At 40.6% G+C, this 27961-nt stretch overlaps 1 protein-coding gene and 1 long non-coding RNA gene across 3 annotated transcripts in view; one reads left to right on the top strand and one right to left on the bottom strand.

Moving 5' to 3' along the window:
• The window catches only part of SERTAD2 (SERTA domain containing 2), a 114721-nt gene extending 87469 nt beyond the window's left edge, over positions 1 to 27252 (bottom strand). The window contains exon 1 of one of the 2 annotated variants that reach the window (XM_005599938.4): positions 26509 to 27252. The gene's annotated coding sequence lies outside the window, so the exon portion shown is untranslated. The remainder of the gene's footprint in view (positions 1 to 26508) is intronic. The other variant, XM_070235366.1, reaches the window with a different exon arrangement.
• LOC138917670 (uncharacterized) lies at positions 6656 to 11142 on the top strand. Its single transcript, XR_011426013.1, has 3 exons — positions 6656 to 6924; positions 7795 to 7903; positions 8272 to 11142. It is a non-coding gene; the product is annotated as an uncharacterized lncRNA (long non-coding RNA).
• Positions 27253 to 27961: the final 709 nt, after the last annotated feature.

Genomic DNA, 27961 nt, shown 5'->3' with positions numbered 1-27961 from the left:
CTAAAAGTACTTGAATTCCTACCTCACCTGTAACACAACCAAAAGAACCAGCACCTGAAAAGCAGAAAAGGTTGGACAAATACATCCAGCATCTGATACAAAGAGGGTAGCACTGAAGGGGGCTCCTCTCTTCTCAACACCCTTGATATCGCTGAACCAGGGACTAATAAAGCTGGTGAGAGCCAGAGAATCAGACTTTTAAGTAAAAGATGTATAGAAAAGTGCATAAATATAAATGGACAGATTCACACATTATTGAACAAGCATCTGCACCCAGGTCAAGAAATAGAACATTGTCAGCATCCCAGAAGCCCCCTCCCCACCACGTACCCCTCTTTGACCATAAGGCCCCCCCCCCCCCACTCACATATAGGTATCCTTGATGGATCCTGGTGCACAAGAGCTGTGTTTCTCCAGGGCAGCAGTTCTCAAGTGTGGTCCAACTCTAGGACCCCTGGGGATCTCCAGACTCCTTCAGATGGTCCACAAAGTCAAAACTAATTTCATAATAATCCTAAGATGTTACTTGTCTTTTACACTGTTGAAACACCCTGAAAACTCTGGATGGGTTCAAGGTGACACAAACAAAGGCAGGAGCACCAGACTGTACTGCAGTCATTGTGTTCCTCACCTCCACACGCTAAAGGACATATGTGGGGTTCACATGAAACGTCCTTGGTGAAGCAGTAAAAACACTGATTTTATTAAAACTCTACCCTCAAGTACACGTCTTTTTAACACTCTGTGTGACGACACGGGAGAGGGCACAGAAAGCGCTCTGCAGACACCGAGGCATGAAGGTTGCCTGGAGAAAGGCACGGGGCGCTCGTTTGCCTTTGAGCTGACGGCTGCTGCTTGTTCAAGGGACCCACTCGACTGAAGGAATGACCGTCAGACAAACTATGGCTATTCAGCCTTGAGTGTCTGGCAGGCAAGTGAGCCTATCACTTTGAGAAAAACAACTGACAGTTTTGGGGCCAATGATAAAATTCGGGCTTTCAAGTGAAAATTAGAATTTTGGAAAACTTCTATCTGCCACTATGTGCTTGACAGCTTCCCAATATTTAAACACTTTTCTGATGAGATTAGTCATGAAGTTAAAGAAAGAGACATTTTAATATTGTATGATGAAACGTGCCAACAATGAAAAGATCTATATAACTCTGTAAACCAATATTTTCCAAAGAATCAATGTATGATGTCACAAAATCATGAGTGAGCAAAAATCTATTCAACATGTTGGCAATAAACTAAAAAATTTTAGTGTAACAAAAAATTAAAAGTTTATTGATACGGTTTCAGATTTCACATTGCCAATAACCTTTAAGAAACGACCATCTGTAGTTTTAGCTGAGTAACAAAGAATATTTACAATTGTTTGAAAAGGTTATTAAAATACTCCTCCTTTTTCCAACTACATGTCTGTGTGAGGCCACATTTTCTTCATATACTTCAACCAAAACAACAACCACAACAGACGAATGCAAAAGGAGATAGGAGAATCCAGCCGTCTTCTATTAAGCTAGACATTAAAAAGATGTGCAAAACTGTAAAACAATGCCATTCTTCCCACTAATTTGTTTTTGGTAAAATTTAGTTATTTTTCATACAAAATAAGTTATTTATGTTAACATGTAATGAATTTTTTTTTTTAAATCATGAGGAGATTTTTTTTTTTTGAGGAAGATTAGCCCTGAGCTAACATCTGCTACCAATCCTCCTCTTTTTGCTGAGGAAGACTGGCCCTGAGCTAACATCCGTGCCCATCGTCCTCCACTTTATATGTGGGACAGCTACCACAGCATGGCTTGCCAAGCGATGCCATGTCTGCACCCGGGATCCGAACCAGCGAACCCCAGGTCACTGAATCGGAATGTGTGAACTTAACCACTGCACCACTGGGCCGGCCCCCGTAACAAATTTTTTGATGAATAAATATTTTAAAATTTTCTCTATTTTCTAATATGGTAGATATCAATAGACATAATCCACATAAACAAAAGTTCTTTGAAGTCCTCAATAATTTTTAAAAGTGTAAAGCGAGATCAAAAAGTTTGAGGAACTGTTGCTCCAAGGTATAAACGTAGGAGTGAGACTGCTGGATCACAGGGTTTCTTATCTTCAGCTTTACTAGATACTCCCAAACTTCTTCCCTACACGGTTGTACCAGTTTACACTCCACCAATAGTTCTTTATACATCTGAATATGGGTCCTTTGTTAGATGTATTCTAAATACTTATCTCACACTACTTTTTCCAATCTTTTTAGTGGACAGAAGTTCATCAATAACAGTGAAATTTGGGGCCGGCCTGGTGGTGCAGCAGTTAAGTTCACACGTTCCACTTCGGCGGTCTGGGGTTTGCCAGTTCCGATCCCGGGTGCGGACATGGCACCGCTTGACAAGCCATGCTGTGGCAGGCATCCCGCAAATAAAATAGAGGAAGATGGGCACGGATGGTAGCTCAGGGCCAGTCTTCCTCAGCAAAAAGAGGAGGATTGGCGGCAGACGTTAGCTCAGGGCTAATCTTCCTCAAAAAAAAAAAAAAAAGTCAAATTTATTAATCTTTTCCTTTATGGTCAGTACTTTTTGCGTCTTATTTATGAAATCTCTCCATATTCATAACTCTATATTCTCCAATATATTCTCCTAAACGTTTTATTGCTTTGATTTCACAGTGAGACCATGGCACCGTGTGCTTATCAGTTATTAAGGATCTCTTTGGGCTTTTGTCTGTTTGCAGTGAGGAACTCTAGCAGTCTTCTCTGCATTTTCATATGGCTCACTGAGGGGCGATTCTGTGCCACTGCTGTTAAATTTCCGTCTGAATCTCTCAACTCAACTCAAGAGATACAAGGCTGAGAATTCAAATGTTTCAACAGAAGATAAAAAGTAAGAGACCTTCAACGGACTCTTGGATAAATACAGATATCATCCACCCTCTTAGAGAATCACAATGATCAGGAAAGCTGCCCTTCAAGCTCTCACAATACAGTTTTCAAGAAAGCTGTGTTGATGTTCTGTTTTAAGAGAGAACTGAAAGTACTTTGGGAAATTTTCTAGGTCCACAGGATTTCAGTATTTCTCAGCAAAAGGTAAGTCCAAAACACAGCAGAGTGGAGCTGATTGCAAATGGCACTTGTTTTATTTACTTTATTTTACAAAGTGTTAGGGAGTGGCTCCAGAATATTCCTCAGCAGGAAAAGCACCACCACATCCACCATGGGAACTGCAAAGGGCATTCATGTCACACATTTGCCATCCTATGAGACCCCAGCATCTTTCTAGAATGTAAGTTATTATTTATTCAACAAGACAATAAATACCTATGCCCAAACATCTGTTTGCACGTGAACTTCTTACCTGCTACTTTTAATGTCTAGCACAGTATTTTTCAAACTATAGATCATTATCCACTAACGAGTCATGCAATCAATTAGGTGAATTGTAATCAGTATTTTTAAAAAATGAACTACAAGAGAATGTAATAGAAAATATCAGAACGCCTTGTACATAGTGAAGGTGATTATTGTTTCATAAAGTTTTTTTCAATTAAACATACGTATACATGTGCCTTAATGCAAAATGTATTTCTTACTATGGATTTCTGCAAAACAATTGAAAGGCACTAGTGTGACATGTTGTAGTGACCATATTTACTGGGGAATTTTCTTCCCAACAACCATCCCCTATCCTGGGAAATACCCACCCACCCACTTCCAGTCATATGAGTAAACACACGTGTCACCATGTTTCTACATGACCCCCACTCCCTGACCCCTGCTGAGTGACCCAGGGATGGACACATACTGATCTGATGAGTTTCTTGCCTACGATTTCTTTTAAGTTGGCATTCTGAGAACTTTTCAGTGACAGAAGCTATAAGATAAACTGTTAGTGGCCATGTTTCTAGCCATGCGGAAAATGGTCTGCCATGAGAAGAAATGAAACAAACATGCAGAAAAGGCATAAATGAAAGATGGAGAGAGTTCTGGCCACATTCAGGACAACTGCAATACTGCCCTTCCCACATTTTGGTGGCCGAGCCCTTCTTAGATTCTGTAGGTCAATCAGTCTGTTTTCTAAGGTAGCTTGATAGGTGTCCGACCTTTCAATGAAACAAACACATGCAATGCCTGTTTTTCTCCTACAGTCTCAGGGGCTGCACTGATGAACTGAAAATTTAAATCCCAATGAATAATGAATCAGATTATTGCCCTAAAATCTATGGAACTCCTCCCTTCCCTGCCATTTACAATCTAAGAGGGAAAATTGGAACAATTCATAAAAAACTACAAATATAAAGAGAATTGTTATTGAAATTCAGCTTTGGTCTTCACTACCAAAATGAAATGAAGGACACTTTCAGGTAAACGTGGTAAGTGGAGGTAGGATCCTTAAAGTCTCTTCAGCAAAGTTCACATATGCCCCATTTATAATATTTTGCCTCTGTCTCCGGCCTGATTTGAAGCCACTGAGACACACTATGGCGGAAAGGTACTGCACAGACCTCAATCAATGGGGTATGTTTATTTTTCTTAAAGCTAAACCAAAATCATTCCACCGAGTTCTTCGGCCCTGGAGAACGAAGCGAGGGCTGGATCACCTGATTATAACCAAGTACTGCTGGGTGTGATTCAAGGACTTAAGGGCAGAAACCTGAGAGAATGAAGAGAGGTTGGCTGAAGAGCAAAACCTGGAGCTGACAGAGGCAAGTGCGATACAAGCCAAGAGAGTGGGAAATGGAAGGCAGCTTTTAAATTAAAGAGAAACTCCTCTTCCTCTAAGAATATAGTATAGCTTCCTCCTGTATCTGCTTTACTGGAGGCTAATTTGCCCATGAAATTTACAATCCAACTGCCTTTGTGTAGACGTGAACATTTCATGCAGAATACCGCACAAACTGACCCATTTACACAATGCAGTTGGTCCAGTTTGGGAAGTAACCATGGAGAAAGATGAGTTTAATTCTGGTGCAAGTTAGGTCTATAAAGGCATTCCGTGAGTGTTTTTGTTGGCAAAGTGATCTCTTTTATATAATGGAACTTGTAATTATTCTGATCAATTCTGCATTCGCTACCAATTCAGCTTGACTTGGAGACTGCCCAAATTATCAGGGGTTTCAGAAAGGCTCTCCAAGTCCTCAGCTGAACGGCACTCACGGAACGCTAGCACGCGGGTGACTTGAGCACCGTCAGCTCTTTGGAAATGTACACCAAGGGGTTAAAAGCTCTTAGCAGAGCTTTTATAACAAGGCCCAAGTCATACACGATTTTTTCAGCCAAAACTTCTAGGGACGATGCCTAAAGAAAAATCTGGCACTAACCATCACAATTTGATTTGCTTTTAATCTTTACACTTCAGCTTCTCAGGGATGGGCAGCATTATTCTGAAATGTCCCAAAGTAGCTACAGTTGTCTTTCATACAAACAGAAGGTCGCATAAGAAAGGGCTTCTTCACAAATGTTTCCAGAAGACTGAGGCCAAATCTGGGTTGTCCATGAATCTAGCTGTGACATTCTTCGTCTTTTAAATGGCTGAACACTTAGCACAGGGTGCATTTTACCCTCGATTAAGTCCCCCCCACTAGATCCTAAACTACGGCAGGACTGGCTCCAGCACAGGGTGGATGCTCAGGAATGTCTGCTGGACGCTCAGGTCAAATGAGCTCCTATAGCGTCTGTTTAAGGAGGTGAGGTGTCCTTTCTCAAAGAAAGAGCACACTGGTCTACATCTGGGGAAACAGGCCCTAGTCTATGCAACTAACTGGAGTTTCACTTTCCTTATGAAGGAGCTTTACTCCAGATTAAAAAAAAAAAAATGTATATTAAAACTGCACAGTCCCTAAGGTTCATTCTGCACTACCATTCTGAGTCTAAGTAAGAAATAACAAGTCTCCTCTTTTTTTTTATTATTGTTTTATTAACTTCAAAGTCAATCAAGAAGCTGCCCTTGATGATATATATGTTCTTACTGTGAGCAGCATGAACTGGTCACTAAGCTGGATTTGCTGACTGTGGTTTTCTGTGCAGATACCAGAGTGAGAGGTGGGGACGACCACGAAGCTGGATGTTGCCTGAGTGCTGGTTCCCAGCTCGGTGAAGGGAGCGTCAGAGCAGGAGTCAAGAGTCAGGGACTCCAGTCGAAGCTCTGCTGCTTACTAACTGTGTGCCCTTCGACAGGTCACCAACTCTCAGAACTGCGTTTCCTCATTTATAAAGGGGCAGGGCAATGCCTCATGAGGTGGCTGCAGCTGCGGGTGTCAAATAGGATACTGCTCCTGAGAGTACTTATAAACTGCAACGCACCACACAAATCCAGGTGGTGTTATTTGTAACAAATCCGCCAAAAGGGCATTTTTCAACAAACTCTGAAGCATTAAAATAAAAAGATAATGCTTTCACGAAGGGTTAAAAATTAAAATTCTACTTTGTCTTCTGCTCGTATGATATCCACTGTGGAACAGATAGAAAGATAATTACTTAAGAGATAAAATCTAAGCCCAGCTTGGCTCTCCCGCTGCTCTCCCACTGACTTCAGTTATCTCACATCTGTCCTCTGCCCTTACTACGATTTGTTTACAATTACAAACAGCCTCTTGCAGTGAGGAGAAACTCCACTGCTGTTAAATGATAAACTGGGACACTTTCGCCATCAGTTTTTTTAACTTAAAGCTGGGCTGGGCAGACCCCTGCGGCCGTTCCCGTAAGAAGTGGGTGTGGGCTTCCCCCAGGGCAGAGCTGGGGAAGCCCCCCTCCCCGCTGTGCACACTGCATGGGCCACTCACTGCAAAGGCGGCTCAGCTCCCAGGCGGCCCCACACTGGGAGCCCTCACTGCACAGCAGAAGTGAGCGGCTCTGGCCGGCAGCTGTTACTCTCTCCTACTCTCCGTCACTCACAGAAAGAAGCCATAGAGGGTGAGAAGGTAGTGACTTGTTTTCTTTGTTAAAGCAGATTTTATGTATTCCGCCTTTATTCCTTCAACCGGCTGTAATTTTAAAAACTGGCAGTAGCATCTTTTAAAAGCAAAATTACTTTTTCCATTTAATGAAATAAGATGCAAAACAAACAGTCTTTTGGTTCATTTTAAGTTAAGCAATAAAATACGTTTCTTTCACCCCCAAATGCATTTTTTCTCTGGGGTATATTTTAGTCAACTACTGTGTAGATGCTAGCTTACTGAGGTTGTTAATATATTTAACTTCTAATTATCACAGCTTCATTTAAAATTCATTTTTGAGTACCTACTGTGTGCCAAAGTGAGCTTTAGAAAGCAGTTTATTTTTTTTTAATTATACTGGCCTTTTTAATATATAGGGTTTTAACACATTTTCTGTCAGGGGTAAGCAAAATCAACATTAACTTGCATTCCCTAAACATACACTTTAAAATCAGGGAGCTGGCTCAAATTGGGGCATTTGGCAGAGAAGTTAAGGTCCAAGTCATTTACTGTGGATAGTCCACCCATATCTAAACACCCTTCCTGCCTATTATTAATGTCACATTGAAAAACAGAAACAGATTCAGAGTCACAAACAGAAAACCAAGAGTTAGTCACACCATGAAGCACTCCCCAACCATATATGTAACTACAAATCATGGAAGGGAATTGTCCCTTTTCACTTTTTATAACTGCCTGAAAATAAACTAGAAGTGGGCACATGAGAAAGACAACTATTTTATACAACAACAAAGTTATATTTTAACCAGTGGTCCACCTCTCCCCTCCTTCCCAAGACAATTCTGATTTCTAACTAACAGAACAGTCCTTTCGTCTTGTTTTTGTCTCTTCCAGTTAACAACACGAGAGAATTACCATCATTCATCCTCTCAATTTGAGGTAGCTTTCAGAGGCCAAATGAAGAACAGGATCATCTCGTTAATAAATCTTTCCAATTAAGCCGGTGAGTGTAGACTTACTCTAGATTTTTCAAAACGCTCTCTCTGAGGCCTGGGAGTGAGTTACCTTATCATCTAGGGGTTCCCAAATGCAACAAGACTGCATCTGATTTTAACGCACAGATGTCCTGACTGGAAAAAAAACTCATAAATCATCATCCCACACATTTTCAATGGGAGAGGAAGTAAGAGAATTGAACAATTAACAATTACTAAAGAAGTTTTTAGTATATGAAAAGAGAGACAAAACAGTATTTCAAATAAATGTCTGAATTTCAGTCATTGTACCACTTGCTAACTTTTTAATTCTCTGAACTCGAGTTAGCTCATTTCTAAAATAGGAGTAACTACAATTCTTCTCCTCATCACACAGGTTCCTTCTTAGGATTCTGTGTGAAAATTCAAGGATAAATACTTTACAAACAGTTTTAACGGGCGACCCCGGTATTCCTGACATTAAGGAATTTCTCTGCAGTGCATTTATTCCGGTGTGACTGAAGACGACGAAAGCCAGTCACAGGTCGTCAACAGTTCTGCCAACTGAAAATCTCTACAGTGGGTCCGCTACCACGGCCGCATGGGGTGACGTCAGGCTGTTGTTTACAGGAGAAGAAAGGCGGCCAATTCCACCGAGCAGAAGACCGCAGCGGTCAGCCTCCTCCGGCTGCGTGTGAGCAAGAATGGACTCTTTATGTGTGGCGTGTGTGTGCATGCAGCGGTTCACGTGCAGGGCACCAAAACAAGAAAACTGCTCTGTGTGTGCATATTAGCACATACTTCGGGTCTTAAGTTTTCACTCAGAAGACTAATCAAAATAGATCAAAATGCAACTTTCACTTTGGTTACTCTGAAGAAAACAAAACTGTCAGAAACAGCTCAGTTTGATTTTTTAAAAGCATTTTTAAACCAGAACTAATTTTAAACCAATTCTTCTAGTTTTTACAGACTTGTCCTCAACTTCTACAAACATTCACTTAGAAAAAGAATTGCGGAAGATCTATTGCAAAGCATAAGATCTATTCAGACTGCAGGAACCAGGTTTTATAGGAACGACTTCATTTTCAGAGTGGCGGGAGTTGCTTTCTCCTATAAGTTCAGGAAGTAGCAGCATACTCACTCAAGTAGTAACATACTCTAAACGAATCCACTTTGAGCAGATACTTTGTTAAGTTTATTACTATAAAGGAAAGAAAAAATCTGGCTTATTAACATATGCCCATTCATGAAATTTCCTGGCAGAAAGCAACCTTATATTAAATCAAATTTAGCAGGGCAAAAAGAAAATAGCGGCTGCATTCATTATGCTCTTTCTTCGACTATCCATCACCTTCTGGGATAGCAGTCAAATGAGGAATAATATGAGAAGAGATCATGGTTATAACTGGCACTGAAACTTTACTTCAGACAATAAATCTAGTGTAAATCCTAACATTGGAACACTGAAGAAGAGGCACAGGAAATATTTTCAGTACCTGGAAATGTATTTCTTTTGGTCCTGTTGTAAATATATCTGAAAAGGAGAGAAATGAAACTATGGCTCAGTTAGAAAATGAAGTTGAGGGAGAATCCTGAGTTCTAGTTTTGGTTCTGCAGCTGATTATAGTATAATTCTAGGTCAAATACCCAGCCACGATGTGTCTCGTTTTTATTCTCACCTGAGAAATGGGATGATAATAGGAGATATTATTCTCCAACTTTTAGGAGAACATAAGAAAAAAAACATAATGAGTGAAAGTCTTACATAACATTACATCACAGGAACTAGAAAATAATAGAAACACGGGCTGGGAATTCAGCCTGATATTGGCCAACTCCTTTGAGAGGTGGGGAGGAAAACGTGCTAAACAAGTAGGAAGCGTTATTAGCACTTCCTTCATTTTACAGTTAGACATAACAGCAGAATAAAACATACAGCACCAGTTCAACTTTTCCACGGCCGCTTCCAGCAAGTAACATTGGCCACACATTCTTAAACACATCAAGGAACTGGAAGGGCCATCCCTGGGCTCCTCCTTAGCATGAATGTTAAAAAAGTATGCCAGAAAACCTTATAGAAAAATATGGAGGTAGTTTTAGATTATACTTGAAAGCGGCTGTTACCAGTTTCATTCATTTGTGTGGTGAAGGACAGCTAAACACATCACTGCTGATGCAAAACAATGACAACAAAATGGCAGCATGTAGGAACATTAATAGTCTGGCAGTCAGGGATGTTTTAAAAGCACAGGAATTTTACTGATTAAACAGAGCAGTGGTTAGAGCAGAGCTTCACACATCCTGAGCCAGTACAAAGTTGATGAACTTTATTTCTAATTTAAAAGAAATAAAACTTTATGAAAAGTAAAAGAGTCAACTTGTCAGTCAAGGCAATCAGCAAAAGGAATAGTAACAGAAGCTAAATTGATGGTAATCTTCCATGTTTAATACGTTTCCCCATGCAACTTGCTTAAAATTCTAAAATAAACTACTTGGACTTCATTTTTGTTGCTCTTTCTGGCTGTCACACTGACAGGGTCACTATAAAGCAATTATAAATGCACATCAGGAAAATGAGGGCAGGAGAAGAGTAAAAATTTGTAACTGGATTGACCAAGTCCCTGAGTTCCCACCTGACACGTCATGGCTTAACTGCTGCACTCAGGATACCAGAGCATCCTCTGCTGTAACGTGTGCTTTTCAGAAAAGTCATAATATACTTGCTCGCTATGCATTTGCTTCACAAACTGTCTCCTTAGGAGCACAAAGGGTTCTAAGAACTCACTACACTAATGCTCACAAATGACTTCTGAATCATTTCAACTTCAAAGACATACCTAATAAAAGAAAACTCAGTTCCATTTCTGTAACTGACTGAACAGGACAGAACTTCTCTTTGCCAAGAATTTTTTCCTAGTCCTATAAACATGTCTTTTTTCCCTCATCACATAATGGTGTGCTGAGTTTGCACTAATACCTGCATCCCGTATTCAAAAGTTTAAAGATGAGTATTCCACCTCATTTTGTTCTCCTAAGCTAAGAAGTAGGGAAACTGCTAGTTGGAATGTCAACAACTTGAACCAAAAAACAACTTGAAAGCTTTCAAAAGAGTCATTCTCACACCAACAACGCCTATAAGCATACAAACGGCTAATATAAGATGAAGCAGAAGAACGAAAGAAAAGGCTTCCACTTTAAATTTAGGAAATAGGAAATCCATCAAAAAAAAAAACACCTTTCTTATTCGTACAATTACTCAAAAATAAAAGTCACAGTTTCTCCAAAAGAAGTGAAACCTAGGTCATCAGAACAGTCACCAGAGATGACATGAAATGATTAGCAGGTTACACAAATGAACAAAAAGTACCTCTCCTCCATCACCCCCTAACATAGATTCTTTGCCCATCTCCCTGTCCAGTCATCACGGGAAAGCGAAACAAAACAAAAAAGTCTAGTCCAATGCCTTTATGTCTCTATTAGTGACCCTAAATTAGCCCAAATAGAAAATGCTTCACTTTTCATCATACTGTTCTTACGATGCATAAGTACTGCAAAAAACAAAACCAAAAATTCATGACCCATGTCAGTCTAGTGCATGGGTCACTTACCACTCAGTAGTCACTATATTAGTGGTAACGTGAAACGAGTTGCAGTAAAACTCTGCAATACTGCTGAGAAGACAGGAGTATCCCTGAACCACAAAGTTTTCACACTAAGTTAAGAAAGACGGACTGCATCGCTAGCAGAGTCCATGACTTGCTAATAAATAAATCCACAATAAAACTAAATTTATGGCTAATTACTACTTTTCTGACAATCAAATTTTTCAACCATAATACAATTCTAATAGTACCCTTAAACTATCCTTTCTTTTTGTTCAGCTGCAAATTAAAAAAAAAAAAAACTACTTCTGAAAATTCAAGTTGACCAATAAGTGTCCCCAAAGTGCTTCATAACTCAGTCATACAGCATATAGTTAAAGACGCACAAAGTGAATGGTGCAGTGCTTAATACGGCAAAATGGAGCCATGGCCCTAAAATTTCCCCATGGTATTTAGGTCTTTCAGAAATAATAACAAGGGGCCGGCCTGGTGGTGCAGTGGTTAAGTGCGCACGTTCCGCTTCAGCGGCCTGGGGTTCGCTGGTTCGGATCCTGGGTGCGGACATGGCACTGCTTGGCAAGCGATGCTGTGGTAGGCATCCCACATATAAAATATGGGGGCCAGCCCAGTGGTGCAGCAGTTAAGTGCGCACGTTCTGCTTCTTGGCAGCCTGGGGTTCACCGGTTCGGATCCCGGGTGCAGACATGGCACCACGTGGCACCCCATGCTGTGGCAGGTATCCCACATATAAAGTAGAGTAAGATGGACATGGATGTTACCTCAGGGCCAGTCTTCCTCAGCAAAAAGAGGAAGATTGGTAGCAGATGTTAGCTCAGGGCTAATCTTCCTCAAAAGAAAAAAACAAAAAGAAAACCCAAAAATCATTCTCCAAGAATAACCTCTTTTCCAAATACCTTTTTAAAAGCTACTGTAAATATATTTTTCTTAGGTGGGCAACAATTGTTCACTGGTTATGCTGCAATTTACAATCAAAATCAACTCCTTATGAAAAGTGAAAACAATAAATGACCTGAGACAAAGACAGTTTGCCCTTAGAATCCACTCCATACAACTTTAGACCCCGCCCATGAGAAGCTCCAAGAAGAACACAGAAATGACAGAACCGAGAAAGCAGCAAAGACAAAGCTCTGGCAATTACTCTAGCATTAGAGTATGAGTCCTGGGTCCTAAGAGGTAGATGACGCACTGCTCTCCAGCCCACCATCACCTGGACCTTTGTTCCATTCTCTCAAGGAGACTAAAAAGTAGGGGCAAGAAGCACAGTTGAAACATTTCTTAACAGGAAAGTAAAAAAGAAGGTGAGTCACGGCCAAATGCTTAGCCTTGATTGGTTTTTACCTGCCTGACTGAGAGTCTGAGGACAGGAACACATCCTGACCCAACTACTGACCCCACAATCAGTATGGCCAACGGTACAGCTACGAGCAAATGCTCCCCACATACGACTCTTCACATTACCGCAAAGCCAGCCTTATTCTATTTAGGAAATTTAATGTTACTTTGAGCTTTTGGATCTTGATCTTTGCTTTCTTTTCATTTCTTTTTTTAACATTGGGCAGTGGAAATAAAAACACAATCTAGTATTAGACGGGAAACAACAGCCATTTCACTTTTCATTTCAGCCTCTCAGCCACTGGTAGCAAACCTTAGCTAAACAGTAAAAGCGTTTGTTACACAACAAAGGGAATCTTGTCCACAAAACTTTCCTGCAAGGTACTAAAATTAAAAATTTGCCCAAACAAAACCAAGCTTCACAAGCTATAATCACATGTCACCCTTTTTTAAAAATAACCAATAACACTTCAAGGAAACACAATACAAATTTCAAACTTTTTCTTTTTTCAAGACTCTAGCTAGCACTTTTAACAAAAACTATAGCCACAATGTCCCTTCTCTGGCTTCTTTGATAAAATTACAATTGATTTCAGAGTTGTGCTTGCACTGTGCTGCTGCGTAATCGAGCGTTCGCAGAACCCTCAGTTGAGACGTATAAGAAACGTCAACACACGGCAACGATTCACGTCAGCGGAAGCCGTGAATTATGGATGCACCCACTCAAAATCTGAGTATTTTCAGTATTCACAGAGCTTAATAGATCAATAGATACCTTGTCAATACTAAATCTAAAGATGAAAGATAAAGTAAAAAAACCGTAAGTGAAAAGGAACAAGCCAAGGATCAGCATTTTCCCAGTCAACAGAGACGCCAGACTTTTGACCTTCCATTCCCTTGCCAGGGAGGCTGGCAGGAATGAAATATTCTACTTGAGGGGTCAAGAAGGATCGACAGCTCTCCTTCAAGAGTGATCCCAGGGGCCAGCAGTGGTTAAGATTGCACCTTCCACTTCAGTGGCCCAGGGTTTGCCAGTTCGGATTCCGGGTGTGGACATGGCACCTCTTGTCAAGCCGTGCTGTGGTAGGCGTCCCACATATAAAATAGAGGAAGATGGGCACACATGTCAGCTCAGGGCCAGTCTTCCTCAGCAAAAAAAGGAAGATTGGCAACAGATGTTAGCTCAGGGCTAATCTTCCTCAAAAAAAAATGTGATCCCATCCTTTAGGAAGAAAATTCAAAAGGAAAAGGCGAAGATCTTCCTACGTGACTGGGCTGCGACAATTTTGCAGGACTTTGCAGGTGTCTCAGGAGTGCTTTAGAAATGCCAAAGGGGAAAAAATATGACAATCCTTCCCTAGATACTTGGGAAAGGGCATGCCTGAGCAAAGACCCCCCTCCCCGTGAACACAAACACTGGAAAACACGCTTTGGAAGATGCCTTTCTCATGGTGGGTGAGAGAGGGTTCAAGACCAAACAATCCAAAAAAGATTTGCTGGCAAATTAGATACAATTCTTTTTAGAAACTAACTTCTAGAGAAACCAGAGCAGCTACACTATCACGGTAAGCCTAGATTTTCCCTAAGTATCAAAGACCTGGTCTATCCTGGACAAATAAGATACTATATTGCATACATAGCATTTTATTTTGCTGAGTTTTTCACAAGTTATGGTGCATTTCTTTTAATAAAAGGGGTAAAATCTATTTCAACTCTGTTGATTTTACGGATAGTGAAATTTAAAGAGATTTTTGTTCACACTTGATCTAGATCTTGATAAATATGTACACGCTGGTGACGTTTCCCTTCCCTGGCTTTGGAATGATACCAAGTGAAGCTCAAATATATAATAAAAAATAGGATGGGCCAAGATAGGTTAATGGAGGGTATCTGGCCACCCTCAATGCTCACGTAAAACTCTATGCCCTAGATACTGAGGTGAGAGGACAGGTAAGAGCAGTTAAGGGAGAGGTGCTGACATGTGCTTACTAGTACGGAGTGTGGCTGTGTCAAAGGAAGACAGAATTTCCTGTAAGATGGAAAGGAGAGAAGAAAAAATAGGGATTAGCATTTATTAAACATCAGCTTTGTGTTTACTGCCTTACCTATTTTATATCAGTTAAGAATCACACAGGTAGCTATCACCGAGCCCATTTTACAGCAAAGAAAACAGAGGCTTAGAGAAGAGTAATAAGCACCGTTAGTGGTAAACCCAACATCCATTCCTCCCTTCCTCTCCCTAAGAGAACCCCATCCCCAGGTCACTGGTCCAGACATGGGCAGAAATGCCCAATCAGACAGAAAGACAGACAGTCCATGCCTGTGGAGAGGTTTCTGACTTCCTCTGGACACCAAAATGTGTGGATGTGAACCAGCTTGGGGAAGGAGCCAAAACAAGCTGGAGCCAGCAAGGAGTCTGGCACAGCACAAAGATGCGAAGAACCTGAGCTACAGAACTGACCGACCCTGGAGCCTGCCCTACCTCCGGATTTGTTGTGAAATAATAAGTTTCCTGATGATTCCAGCGAGCCTGAGGGTGGTTTCTGAAAGTATCCTAACTGATACAGGAATTTCACTTCTCCAAGGTCACCTGCAGTAAATGGCAGAGGATGTATATGAACCAACATCGTTCTGGCTTGAAACTGGGCTTTTTCCACTAAACCACACTGTGGCATGAACTTTGATAAACATTTTTTCTCATGATATGATCATGAGATGTTAGAGCTAGAAAGCATCTTACCTCACCATACATAAGAAAATGCATTTACCTCACAAAAATGTTTGAAGTAGTGGCCTTACCTGCAAACACAGAGAAGAAACACATCTTTAGCAAAAATTCCCAGAATTTCATATTCTGCAGAACTTCTCACTTCATATGCATTTAATTTTTAGCAGAATGTGAATGCATACACCTTTAATAAATGGAATTGAGCTCTTGAAAAGCATCCCAAAGTTGTTACTAATTTTCTTAGGTGTGATAATGGTATTGCGGTTATGTAGGAGTGTCCTTATTCTCAGGGGATGCTTACTGAAGTATTTAATGGTAAAGAGTCATGATGTCTGAAACTTACTTTCACGTGGTCCAAAAACGTATAAAGAAAGAGAGAGAAAGTCATAAAGCCAATACAGCAAAAGGTTATTACTGAATCTAGGCAGAGGGAATATGGGTGTTTGCTGAATTATTCTTTCAAGTTTACTATATGTTTGAAAAATTTTACAATTTAAAGTTTGGCTGTGGGGGAATATGGTGTGGGAGGCAGCACTGAGGAGCAGTTTCAGTTACCCATGGTCAACTGCAGTACCAAAAATATTAAATGGAAAATTCCAGAAATAAGCAAATATAAATTTTAAACTTAAAAGTTTTAAATTGCTCGCTGTTCTGAGTGGCATGATGGAATCTCAAGGCTTCCCTCTCTGTCCCGCCTGGGATCTGAATCATCCCTTTGTCCAGCTTGTCCACGCTGTCTATGCTACCTGCCTGTTAGTCACTTAGTAACCCTCTGATTATCAGATCGACTGTCACAGTATCACAGTGCTTGTGTTCAAGTGATCCTTTTTTTACTTAATGATGGCCCCAAAGCACAAGACCGGTGATGCTGGCAATTCGGATATGCCAAAGAGAAATTATTGTTGTTAATCTTTTACTGTGCCTAATTTATAAATTAAGCTTTATCATAGGTATGTATGTATGGGAAAAAACACGGTATGTATGGGGTTCAGTACTATCTGCCATTTCAGGCATCCCCTTAGGGTCTTGGAACGTATGCCCCGCAGGTAAGAGGGGACTACTGTACAGTGTGGCTATGCATTAGAATAACCTGCGGACTTTTAAAAACACTGAGGCCGGGGCCTCACCCTGACTGGTGGCCTAGGCACAGGTAATTCCAATGTGTCCTGCTGGTATGACAGAAAGAGCTTGAGCTGTACAGTCACAGCTCATTAAGACTCTGACAGTCTCAATTCCATAAAGACAACTCTGAACATTTTTCTAGACATTTTTTTAATTCATGTAAAATTGCTAGTGTTTTAAACTTGACGTAAGCATTAATTCCAACAATAAAGAAATTTCCCCGAAACATACACTGGGTGACACAAGGAATACTCAATTAATATTAAACCATCGCTTAAACAAACATCTATTAAGCCCTGTGTGCTGTGCTCAAGACACAGGAGCAAGAAGAATGCAACAGACTTAGTTCCTCCCTACACAGATCTGTTCATGGAGTCGATGGCCCAACATGCCAAAATTTAATTTACAAAAATGCAAAAAAAAACCCCAACAATATTTAAGGAGGAGCATTAAGCCATTTAACCTCATTAAAAAAAAAAAAAAAAAGTCTTACTAAATCATGCTCTTTACTCCACGCCAAAGATGAGTCATAATCTGTTAAACCATAAGGAAAGGACGATTCCTTGAAAAATACACAACTCCAATTCTCTAAATTCAAATTTGTGCAAATTACTTAAAGATACTCCAGTGAGCCTTACATATGGAAAAAAGCTCTCTAAGGTCCTATATCTAAATTTCAGCTGGCGTATGGGCCTCCTCTGTTCTATTAGTCTTTCTAAAAACATGTGTGTCTGGGGTACGGGTTAGAGGTGAATAAATGGTAGATAAAATAAAATAGAGAAATAAAAAATACATGACAAACCTTAAAAATATAATTCTTATAACAGAGATTTTATTTTGAAAATACACCTTACAACCTACATGGCTTTTTTAAAAAAAAAAAACTTTACAAATATATAATAAATGCATATGTTTAAAATGTATAATTTGGTAAGTTTTGACATATGTATATACCCTTGAAACCATCACAGCAATCAAGATAATGAACATAACTATCCTAGGTGGCCTTCTGAATCAAATAGATGTGAGATGATTCTACCACAGACACAGTTTTCAGCAAAAGAAACTCTTCATAGAAACTGTCATTTAAGAAAACAAAGAAGCCGCCACACAAATGTCCAAATACTTTCATCAACAGATAAAATAAACATTGAGGCTGCAGATTTATTTGCCCTAATTTAAATCTAAGAGACAAGCATACTTTGTGTTAGTCTATCTTAGATTTAAGTCCAAATAAACAAACAAATGCACTCTAAAAAGAAAGAGATTCTTAATATTTTCGAACATCCAGGAAAATGAAAACAAAAGCCACAGTCGCACAGCATTACGTCTGAGAACTTACACACACACACATCAGGAATTTTGGCTAATTCCAAAACAAAACAATTTAGAAAGATTATACCTACATATTATAGCAACATATACAGACTTCCCAATTTGGCAGATTAGGCCCAGAGCACGCCCATCTCACAGGCAGGGCCGCTCCAGGCAAAACTGAGGAAGAGGGTGTCTTCAGTAACGGTCAAAAGTGTCCAACTCTACTTCTTTCCTCCCCTTTCAGTGTTTCTTCCATTTTTCGGTGAACTCCCCTTGTCCACAGGGCCCTCATCGATGTTCCAGGCCTCCCAAAGCTATGGAATAATTTTTGTCTTCAAGAACCTAAACCATATCCACGGTGTGCCCATGCCTTCTATTCTCAGGCTGAGAGTTTCTGCTTCCCACAGGGCTAGGTAGCAAATGTAATAATTGGCTAAGACGTGTGCTCCATTCCCTTTCCCTTCCCTCTCGCCCTGAGCGGTTGCAGTAGCTGTCCTTAGGTGCCTAAGGCACAAAGAAGGCCTGCTAACCATCTTTGCCTAAACTTAAGAGGAAAGATTGCGCACCCAGGGCCTCCAGAAGGCAAGTCCATTTGACCTAGGACTAAGTTTACTGTACGGCCTACACCAGACTTCCCATCAAGCTAAATGCCACATTGCCTAATACAGGAGATTTAATTGTCGTGTGGAGATCTTCTGTCTCCTCAACTCGACTCTATGGACAGGTGCCATGTCTTATTAGTCTCTGAATCCCCTAAGCACGTGGGACATGTATTAAATATTTACAAATAAACATAAAATAATTAATGAAAATCTTTATATTGTATTATATCATATTAATGCTATTTTACTGCAAAAACACTTAGTAGACCTACTTTAATATTTGAGGTGGAAATGTACAGTAAGGGTTTTTGTTTGTTTAGGAACTTACATAGTCTTTACAATCGTAGAAACAAAAAATTAGTTCTTTATGTACACTAGACAAAGCAAACTTAAGATGTTCTTGTTAATTGTGCAATATAGCTGAGATGACTATGTTTCCATTGTGCAATTTTCAGTATTACACATTTTTTTCATGCTCTATCACAAGGAAAGCAAAGAGAGAAAACAACTTAAGACATACAAAGAAAGCCTAGAAATTTCAGACCATGTCCACTGTAAGGCTTCCCGGGGTTCATAAAATGATGACAATTTCATAAGTTCTGGTGGAAACATCCAGCAACATTATAGGTTTTTAATATTTCAACTCAAACTCAAGCAGAAAGTATCCATTCAAATGGGGTTTGTTTAAAGATTTAGGATTCCTTTTACACCAAGTCAAAGGACATAAAATCCATATGAAGAAATCTTACCTTTTTTTATAACATGATTACACAATGTTTAGTTATGACTACTCCAAACAGTAGATAACAAACTCTATACACCAAAATAGTTTGGAACGTAACTTCCACAAGGACAGGAATGTCTGTCTCTTTCCTTCACTGCTGTAATATATGAGCCTAGTAAGAGTAACTGGCACACAGTAAGTGCTCAGTAAGTATCTGTTGAAAGAATTAAATGAATGAATGAATGAATGGAAGCCAGGAATGGAATGCAGGTGTGCAAAAAAAAAAGATCATGCTCCTTCCATGAGGCGTAGATTTTCTAAAGTAAAAGTTCTGAAAAATCTCTTATTTAACCAACTCCAAAATGCTGTTCATCTAATTTATATTTGAATTGTTTAAATAAAAAGTCACAATGGACTGTTTGTTTTCTAAACCAAAAGGAGGATTCATTTTGTTTAATCAAATTGAAAGGTTTTCTACTACTGATGTCTAAACAATGTTAGGTATTTTGAGAAGCTATTAAAACACTCTCTCCAAATCAATGGATTTTAGTCCTTAGGAAAACTTTGTACTTGATGGATTTTTATGTAAATCTTTTTTGTCTAAAAATACATATTCATTTTCATACCTTTTGATTTTCTGGGTGAAAAGAACGCTTAAAATCAAAACAAAAGTTAACTCAAAGGGATACATTTCATTTGAGTTGAAGCCATGGAAGACAATAAAACTGATGGTTACTTCACCAGGAATCATTAATCATTCAACAAGGGTGAACCCTGGAAAACCTCATCGTGGACATGGTCTGATGTTTGGTTGGGTTTTAAGGCATTAAAAACAAAACAAAGGAGCTGCTCTTCATGTCTAATGTGATGCTCTCAAGCCAGCCACTCCCCACATGGTCAGGTGGCTATGATCTTTGCTGAAACAGCCTCCAGAACTCGCCAAGGCACCGGGCGCTAAGCAAAACAAAGCTTGTATGTTTGAGATGTTTCAAGGTGATGTGGACAGAAAAAATTTTGTGGGCATCCCCCCCATAAAAGAGATGAGCAGAAAAGCAGTAAATAATAGACACTTCACAGTTTTCCATTTTCACTACTTCACAGAAGCAAAAACTTGGTTTTAGGTTTACAAAATGGCCCCTTACATTTTGTGTAGATAAGATATCAGAGAGCTCATCTTCTGAGATAAGGCAAAGCAAATTTTCTATATAGTAAGCATTTGCCTCAGTCCCATAAAAGCAGACTGAAATAAATGAAAACCTCTACTCCATACTTTATACAGGGACAAAGGCAAAAGAAAGCTAAAGAAAAAAACCTGCTGTGATCAAGGAAAAAGGATATCGATGTGAAAAGTAGAGCAAAATAGGCAAGATGCTGCACTAAAAGAAAGACACACACACGTGGAACTATTAAGAAAACTGAAAAACAATGGCAGAACAAAGCGAAGAGGATTGTGAAAAATAGATAAAGTTTAAATTAAAAGTGAACTGTTTTGGTCATTTTATTTAATATGTTAAAAGTAAACATTCAATATACCAAAGAGTTACACATACCACCACACAAGACATTATAAACATCAATGTAGACTTTAAATTCGAAAGTAGGGAAGAAAGCTGATCGTTTCAAGTTTCCATCAGTTGGCTGTCGCACAATAAGGACAAAAGGACAATATATTTTTAAAAGTTGCTTTCTGCTTAGCAACCTCACGTTTGAGGATCGCTGTTTGTGATCCTTAATGTTAGTTGAAATAAATAATATTTCTTTGTATGTCCCACTTGTTTTAATAGGTCTTACTCTGCGTACACGAGATTTCATCTCCACTTAAGCGAGTAACAGTGAAGTTGTGACAACTGTTGTGATAATAACCAAAGAGGTGAAGCTGAATTCAAAGAAACTTATACAATGTGCTAACTCTCAGCTTTCAACTTTTAAAGACTCCTAACTCACTTTTAGGGACAAGAGGAAAAAAATAGTTTCTTAAAATAAAGTCTTTCAACATGCATCTTCACTTGCCTTCCTAAATAAAAGATTAGATGGAAGAAATTAAATTCTCCAAGCTGCTATATTCTGACATGTGCACATCTCACTGCATTCAAGGTACAAAACAAATGAGCATAAGGAAGGGTCCTATAGCCAAGTAATCCTTTTGAAATTTAAAAGTAAATAATATGATTAATTTTTCTCTTTGCATATACTTCTAACGGAATCCGATATATCTGGACATGTTTTCCTGCAACACAAGTGCAAGTTTTACAAGCTTTAACTTAGTAAAATGCATTATCTCCTAGATACATAGTTTGTTCTTACAACATCAACATCTGCTATAACCCAGGATGTACCAAAACTCAGTGTTAACATTTAAAACCCCATTCAATTCAACCAAAGTTCCTTGACTCTTTTAAAGATACTTTACACATTTTTGTGAACATATCAATTAGAGGTCTCTTCAAATATAAAGTTAAAAGCAAAAATGCCCTTCAGACAAAAGATCTAAAAAGTCACAATCTTAAAATAATGATAAACAAATATCCATTTCTAAATGTGAATGTCTACCTTGTATTCGCTTGCATTTTGTCCTTCTCCAATGCTTTTAAAAAGCACTTACAGCATACCCCTACAAGGTCCTCTGTGAGTGAGGGCAGGGTAACTGCCTCTCTCTTCCCACTGAAAGGATAAGACCACGGGGAGTCCTGGAGGTTAAGTGTAACGTTTAAGTCACGTGCCAAACTGCAGCATCACTCAGTCTAGAACCCCATGGATCTTAATTCTAAGTTTATGTCAATAGACAACGCATACATTATTTTCCTCTCCTTTTGATCACTGGCAGAGTATAGATAGTAATCCATTTTCTTAATGTTAGAAGACAAGGATAGAAATCACAAGCCCTAAAGATTATTTCTAGCCTCTTTCCTCTTCTTTCCAAACAATTCTTCATCAGAAACATTGCTTTTTTTAAAAGTTGGAGATATCATATACATCTGTAAAATATTAATAAACACTTGAATGTCTTCACAAAAATGTTAAATGAAAAACTGAGCTGTGAGCGACAGAAACAATGTCACGCTGAAATGTGTCAAGTGAAAAGTAAGTGACCTTCCATCTTACAAACCAGACACCAAGCATAGTTTCTAAGTGCCTATAAGTTAATTTTTTAAAATTTCATTTTAGATTGGCTGCTTTAAAAGTATAGGAACAGGGGCTGGGCCAGTGGCACAGTGGTTAAGTTCACACGTTCCACTTTAGTAGCCCAGGGTCTGCCAGTTCGGACCCCGGGTGTGGACTTACGTGCTGCTTGACATGCCATGGTGTGGCAGCACCCCACATATAAAGTAGAGGAAGATGGGCATGGAAGTTAGCTCAGGGCCAGTCTTCCTCAGTGGGAAAAAAAAAAAAAAAAAGAGGCAAACTGGCAGCACATGTTAGCTCAGGGCTAATCTCCCTCAAAAAACATTTTTAAAAAAAGTATAGGAACAGAAAAGGGCAAGTTTTCTCAATTAATTGTTTTAGCCAATAAAAATGAATATATTCAACTGAATTGGGTAACTGATGATTAGGTTGAACAAAGGATTATGTATACAAAATTATCCACATTGTAGTAGATAGTTCACATATTTGAAAAGTTTTAACAATGTTATAAACACTGTAACACTTCTGACCAGATTAATATTCAGATTTCATTACTGAGAATATCTCTTTCATGAAAGATATTTCTTGCATTTCATAATTTCAGAGGTCATAGTAATTAAACTGGATTTTATTGACAAGTAAAACGGACCAATTCTACAAATGAAGCAGGTGCTGGGCCCCATCAATTTTGCTTATTTAAAAAAATATATTCCTTGGGGCCAGCCCCATGGTCTAGTGGTTTAATTCTGTGCACTCCACTTGGGCAGTCCAGGTTCAGTTCCTGAGCATGGACCTATACCACTAGTACGCAGCATGCTGTGGCGGGGACCCACATACAAAATAGAGGAAGACTGGCATGTATGTTAGCTCAGGGGAAATCTTCCTCAAGTAAAAAGAGGAAAACTGGCAACAGATGTTAGCTCAGGGTGAATCTTCCTCAGCAAAAAAAATAAATAAATAAATAAATATATATATATATATATATATATATATATATATATATATATATTCCTCAATTGTGTAATGTCTATTAAGTATGCAGTGAAGTTTAAAGTTTGTTTTATTTACTAATTACACATACTCCTTTATGATTCCTATTACACAATTTACTACAGCCATTTCAAAAGCTAATTATTTATTAAGACTGCCCAAGAGAAAGAGTTTCACTCTTGAATGAAAAGAGAAACAAAGTGGGCTGGCCCAGTGGCGCAGCGGTTAAGTTCGCATGTTCTGCTTTGGCAGCCTGGGGTTCGCCGGTTCAGATCCCCAAGGTGGACGTGGCACTGCTTGGCAAGCAATGCTGTGGTAGGCGTCCCACATATAAAGTAGAGGAAGATGGGCACAGATGTTAGCTCAGGGCTAATCTTCCTCAAAAAAAAAAAAAAAAAAAGAGAGAAATAAAGCTTTTATTTTCACAGTGTTAGTTTGACAAATTCTCTTTATTATTTTTAATTCTGAAGCTGTTAATAACATCTCATCATCATTTGGGACATTCAAAATCTAATCTGTATTATTCATATTACCTATAACAACATCCAACTTAGTGACAGATAGTTTGGGAGTGAGAAAGTCTTACAATAAAAAATGGACATTTCAGGTACCAAAGAAAGATATCTGATCTGTACTTTTCAGACTATTTTAAGTTTAATCTTCAAAATGAAAACTATTTTCTTCATGAAACATAAGTTATACTGTAATTCCCCTCATTTACTCTCTATTTACAAAAAATAATAGTTGAGAACGTAAAAGTTCAACTCAACAATACAAATAATATTATTCTCCACAATATCACTTACAGTGTCATTCAACTACTCATAAACTTAAGAATAACATTATTTAATTCATTCCACAACATTAATTAAGCTTCTTTATGTACCAGGCCCTCTGCTCGGCACAGGAGATTAAATTATGAATGAAACACTACTCTTACCATCAAAGAGCTTTCCGTTTAGTAGAGGAGAAAATCACAGATAACAGCAAAGGTGTGACGGGGATCATTATAATACAGGTATGTATATTCTATCATGCAAGTTTAAACGAAAGAGCGACCAACTCAACTCATCCAACAACTAAATTTCAGAAAGACTCATATAAATTCTCGTTTAAAAGTATAAATCAAACATCACGAACATTGATAAGAATTCTGCTTCTTTTGACAGCAATAATTCTTTATCTTTACATAAAATTTACTTCTAAAAAATAGTCACCCATGTTCCAAGACATACAAGGAGTATGAGAGAGAATTAAACTTGAAAAGATGTACCAAACATTAGGCAAGATCTTTGCATATATTAACTCATTCCACCCTCACAACAACCCTATGAAGTAAGTGCTTCTGTGATTCTCCTTTTACAGATGAGGAATCTGAGGTTAACTTGCCCAGGGTCACAAAGACAGCAAGAAGCAATGCTGGGACTTGAACCGACAGGATCTGGTTCTAGAGGCCCCACTCGTACTCACTACACTAGACGTCCTCTCTGAGGATGGTGATGATGATGGAGCAGCTAACACCAAGTGCTCTGTGACTTGCATTCTCATTTATTCTTACAGCTACCCTTTGAGGAAAAGCCATCCTTCCCATTTACAGGAGAAAACCAGCAGAGGCCAGGTCAGCTAGCCATGGAAGGCTGGCGGCAAGATTCAAATGCAGGCAGTATGGCTCCCCTGTGCTAGGAGGCCTCTCAGTGATTCAGTCTTCCACTCACAAAAAAGGCCACATGATGAAATTTATTAGACAATTCAAAAAGGGTTTGTATAAGTCTTCCTGAAACACTTTGCAAGGTTTGGGGGCTTATGGCAGGCATTTCTCTACAACAGCACGTACATTTGAGTCAACTTTACTACTCTGGGCTGATCATAAACACATTTCTGCTCTTTAAAAGGAAATCTTTCTGTCGAAACTTGGCAGATTTCAGTAAAGGAACACTCTATTCTTTAAAATTAAATTTAGTAACAACTTATTCTGGTTAGTCTGAAAGAGAAGAAGAGAATCAGCTACTAAGAGGCCTTTCCTGTACTTTAATATTTCAAAACATGTTTGGCTTGGCCTAATTTGAATCTTGTGGACAACTAGACCAGAACTTGATTCAAAGAGTAAGACCATTTTAAATAGGCTGAATTCTCAAAAGTGACCTCAGAAGCCGATTCAGAGTCATTATTTCTTACAATTTTTACTTTTATCTCAAAATAAATATTAAAGATGCATAAGGCAGGATTCTTATAAAGCATACATGGGCAAGTATGCGTACTTTTGAGCTACCAACAACGAAGACACTAAATTAAAATTTTATAAAATTCTGTAGCATGACATTAAGAGCAATCAAGTATACAAAAGAGGGATATCAGAAGAAGAAGAAAATGCATATTTATCCTTAACACACCCCACTGTGCCCAGTGACTGGGAAATAAAAAAATTCTGTGTTGTAATTTCTCGCCAGAATAGAGGGGAGCTAAAGATGAAGTGTCAAGCTGCATTTCCATCTTACCTTGCTTCCTTCCAACAGGTTCAAAGACTTCATAAGCTTTACTTCTCTACGGAATTCGTATTTTTTTCAAAAGGAATCCTATAAAACTATTTTAAAATAGAAATAGCAAGCCATGCCACGAGGCAACCTGCCTTCCCTTGCTCTATCACCACACATTCAAATTAGAAATACCTTTGGCTTTGCCTTTGTTGAATAAAAGTTTAACTTGGATTTGGAGGAAAATGTACCCATCAGCCTTTTTACACTTTCTGCAGGTCACAGTCCATCAGATCACATCGCTGACTATTACCGCTCACTAAGCATCCTACAGACAGAAAGCATGCCATTACCGCTCATTTTATACGCGTTATAATGCCCCGATGGTGGAAGTCTGGCAGTACCTAGAAATACAGCAAGGCTGGTGAATAAGGAGTCGAGGGGCGGGGGAAGAGGGAGCGAGAGAGGGAGGGAGGCAGTCGCCACCTCAAATCCACGCCGGACCAGGAACCTCCAGCCCACAACGTGATCCCTGCCCTCCCCAAAGTGGACCAGCTACACCATTTTCCCAGAAACCCACCAAAACCCATCACGGTACTCACCTTTCTGCGAAGAAGTCGGCACCGGGTCCAGCTCCGAGACGGGTCGGGGTGGCAGCGAGGGAGGGGACGTCTGGACTGTGGGCGGGGGGTGTCGGTGCGTCACTCGAGCGCAGGACGGTGAGTTCGAGGGGTGGGAGCGGAGAGGAGCGGGGAAATCAAGTCACCGCCGAAAAAGGAGGGGAGTGGAGAGCCCCCTCTCTAAAATAAACCCACCGGCCCCTGCGACCTCCTGCCCCAGGGAGGGAAAATAAAATCAGGGGAAATAATAGACTGACAAATCTCTAAAACGCCGAGGAGCGAGGAACAGACTTTAATTTTAAAGGGGGGAAATTGAGCGAGGGCTGGAAGGGAGACAGAGAGAAGTGGCTCTCGGTCTATCCCATGCCTTTGCAGTCCCCGAGCGGAGGAGGAGGCTGGCTGAGGGGAAGTTGCAGCGGCTCCTGAGGAGGAGGAGGAGGTTACACCGTAACAAGTACAGACAGACAGCCATGGATCAGAGGGGCGCTGCGAGCAGGGGCGGCCGCGGCGGGGCGAGCAGCGCGGCGGCAGCACCGCCTGCTCTGCTCGCTCAAGACATTTAATTGGATTGATGGGTTGTGCAGTGACTCACAGACTTTACAGAGTCGTACAGCAGTCCCCGCCCAGCTGGACAGGGGAGATGCGGCGGGGAAGGGCGGGGAAAGGGGGCCGTGGAAGAGCCGGCAGGGAAGGAGGCGACTGAGAGGGCGAGGCGTTGGGGGGGGCGGGGAGCGGCGCGGTGTCACCCAATGGCGAAGCCCGCCGCCTCGACGGGCGTGGGCGTCGGCCAATGACGGCGCGGCTCGATAGGCGGCTGGCTTCGCCCCTGGCCCAATGAGTCTTCTAAGGACACTGCCGCGAAGCGGGCGGGGGAAGTGGAGTGGGGGGTGGGGAGAGGTGGGTGGACGTTGAAGTGGGGGGTGGAGGGAAAGATGAGGCGCCGGAGACCGGCGGAGTCACTCTGCCCTCCTCGCTCCAGAAGTGCGCCTTCCGCCAATCCGAGGGCCGCGTGGGGGTGATGGACGCAAGCCTGTGGCCAATGAGGAGGAGAAGATACCGCAGCGAGCCAGAGGGGAGGGAGTGGGCGGGCCAACGCCCTCCCCTCCCTCCGGCGGCCGGGTCCTCCCTCCCGCCCTGTTCGGGTCAGTCACGCAAATAACAGTGTGAGGGCTGGGGCCGCGCGGGAGGGGGGCGGAGGGGCCGCGCTGCTGGCGGCGTGACAGCGATAGGGACTGGCTGTGCTGCCGACTCCGCGCCGGCAGGAGGAGGCGGCGGCGGAGGCTGGCTCCTTACTCAGCTTGCAGGCGGCTGCTCAGCTCCGCCTTGCGCTGCCGGGGAGCCCCTTCGGCCAAACCCCGCTCGCGAGGGGCAACCGGATTCGGAGTGAATCAGACCAAAACTTTGCCCCACGCCGGTGCAGTGCCCACTCTCGGAG

The sequence above is a fragment of the Equus caballus genome, chromosome 15, assembly GCF_041296265.1.
Source record: "Equus caballus isolate H_3958 breed thoroughbred chromosome 15, TB-T2T, whole genome shotgun sequence".
In the NCBI taxonomy this organism is placed as follows: Eukaryota; Metazoa; Chordata; class Mammalia; order Perissodactyla; family Equidae; genus Equus; species Equus caballus.
The sequence above is the reverse complement of the archived record's forward strand: the minus strand, read 5'-3'. Positions and strand labels throughout refer to the sequence as shown.